Here is a 2769-nt window from a genome sequence, read left to right on the forward strand (position 1 = left end):
TTATTCATCAGCGAAAACCCTCTTTTAACAACTACATCTGATTCCCCACAATCATTCATGCTCACAAACATCCCAACCAAAAGTGAACAAATATTTTCATCCTGTAGTAAGAGATATTACAAAGGCCTGGGCATGATAGTGAAGTGAGAAACATTTACTGGCATACCAGGGTGGTGTAAAAATAGTAGAAACCTTTTACAACAAAAAGGTTAGTCAATTCCCAGTGACAGTAGTTTTCTGCATTAAAGATAAAATCAACATTGCCTTAGAAGCCATCACGAGATGCTGCAACCTAAAATGGTATTTGCCTTAAAACTTACGAAGTACAAAACATTTTTGGTGAGAGTTTTTTTCAAATGCATGATGGCATAATATTTAAAACTTCAGACAAATTGAAATATTCAACTCTAATCGCTAAAACTGTGCTTCTGAAGTTGCTAAATGTTATCAAATATTTGTTGAAATGAGCTTAAACTCATGAACTGCTAGGTAGTATCAATTGCCATTTATCTGAGTTATTTGAAAAAAACCCACATGGTAATAAAAGAACTAGAGGGATGACTGCATAATTTCTATCAGTCCTTCCAAAACTAACTACTAGTCCACAACTTTGTGCTTTGCCCTTTGATAAGTAATATGGAATTATTCTAAGATTTTTGTGTGATAACTTTCAATAATCTGAGAAAAAAAATTTTCTTTATGCTTCTTGCAGTGATAGACAAGAAATGTTCTTCATTGTTACAGTAATATAATGCAAATAGAGCATACTGATGTAAAGTGTTTTAGGATTTGGACTACATTTGTGTTTAGCTCCTGTGCCTTTTGGCAATTATACTTTAAAACAAGTATCTGTATAATACTGAGAAATCTTGTTACATTTTCTAAGATAATGACTATGTATATAGAGAGAATTGTTCAAAGCCCTATTTCGTGGTCCTTAAAAAATGGGAAAAATTCAAAGCTAATTTACTGGAATATAATCAGGGATCCTATAATTCAAAGAAATAGGTATCAAACGTGCCTTTGTAGATGACTAGCTGTTAACCTGGAAAAGTTGTTAAACCATTTAACTGCCAAGTTCTTTAATTTAACTTCAAATACATGATGGAAAGATAAATTAGAAATATATATCTAGTGTGTTGATATTCTCATAAGAAATGGACTGTGTAAAATGCTATAGAAATCAAGGATAAGAAAAGGATTATTCTATTTGAACAGGGATGTATTGACAGAAATATATTAAAAATAATAGAAATACATCCCGATAGACAAAGAATATATTTCAGCCCAATAGAATACATGTTTGGATAAATATAAAGGAAGATTTAAGGTTTCGATATTAGTGTCATGACCATATTTTCTTTAATGATACTTGACACAGATGAAGAATATATAGAATAAAGGCCAGTAGCCTGAAAACTAAAAAATTTTGCTGAACAAAACTAAAGAAGACCTAAGTAATTAGAGAGATATACCTAGTTCATGGGTCAGAACACATGATTCTTTTTAAGATGTCACTTCTCCTCAAATTGATCTATAATTCCATGTAACCATATTAAAATCTCAACTGGATTTTCCTTTTATTTTTGTTTTATTTTTTGATAGATTTGACAAACATTATGAAATTTACTTGAAACTAAAACAGACATAGAACAACCAAATTAACTTTGAAAAAGAACAACTTTCCTTTTATTTTTGTTTTATTTTTTGATAGATTTGACAAACATTATGAAATTTACTTGAACCTAAAACAGACATAGAACAACCAAATTAACTTTGAAAAAGAACAAAATTGGAGGGCTAATACTACATGATTTCAAAACTTATTATGAAGCTATGGTAATCTAAGACAGTGTGGCATAGGCACCAAGATAGACATATCAATGGAACAGAATAGAACATCCAGAAATACACCCACATGTACATAAACAAATGATTGTTGACAGACATGCAAAGTCAATTCAATGCAGAACGCACAGGCTTTTCGACTGGTGTTCAAAGGATGGGAAGTATATATGCAAGAAAATGAACTTAAATTCATATGAAAATTAACTTAAAATATATCACAGATCTAAATGTAAAATCTAAAACTATAAAACTCCCAGAAGAAAATATAGAAGAAAATCTTTGTGATTTTTGTTGTCAAAGATTTCTTAGGACATCAAAAACATCATCCATACATAAAAAAGTCATAAATTAGACTTAATCGAAATTATGAACTTCTGCTCTTCAAAAAAATACTTTTAGGATAATGAAAGGACAAACTATAGTGGAAAAAAAATTTGCAAGGCATATATCTCATAAAGGACTTATAGCTAGAATATATTAAGTCTCAAAACTAAATTAGGGCTGGCTGGTTACCTCAGTTGGTTAGAGTGTGGTGCTGATAACACCAAGGCCCAAGGTTCAATCCCTGCATCGGCCAGCTGCAAAACAAAACAAAACAAAACAACCCCCCCCCACTAAATTAAAAGAGAATAACCCAATGGAGAAAAAATAAGACAAAGATTTGAACATATACTTCACCAAAGAAGAAATAATGAATGGCATGGTAGACTTAAATAGTGGCTTCCCAAAATTATTCATGCCCTCATCTTTGATACCTGTTAATGCTACTTTATTTAGCCAAAAAGGACTTTGCAGATGTGATTAAATTAAGAATACTGAATTGGGGAAGACTCTCCTGGATTATCAGGGTGGGTCCTAAGTGTATCACATGTTCTTTGTAAGAGGCAGACAGAGGAAGCTTTGGCCATAAAAGAGAAAAAG

At 31.5% G+C, this 2769-nt stretch overlaps 1 non-coding gene across 1 annotated transcript; it reads left to right on the top strand.

The window, feature by feature from the left end:
• The first annotated feature begins 2351 nt into the window (after window positions 1-2351).
• TRNAI-GAU lies at window positions 2352-2425 on the top strand. Its single transcript has one exon. It is a non-coding gene; the product is annotated as a tRNA-Ile (tRNA).
• Window positions 2426-2769: the final 344 nt, after the last annotated feature.

This window comes from Galeopterus variegatus, unplaced genomic scaffold (assembly GCF_000696425.1).
Source record: "Galeopterus variegatus unplaced genomic scaffold, G_variegatus-3.0.2 Scaffold3236, whole genome shotgun sequence".
In the NCBI taxonomy this organism is placed as follows: domain Eukaryota; kingdom Metazoa; phylum Chordata; class Mammalia; order Dermoptera; family Cynocephalidae; genus Galeopterus; species Galeopterus variegatus.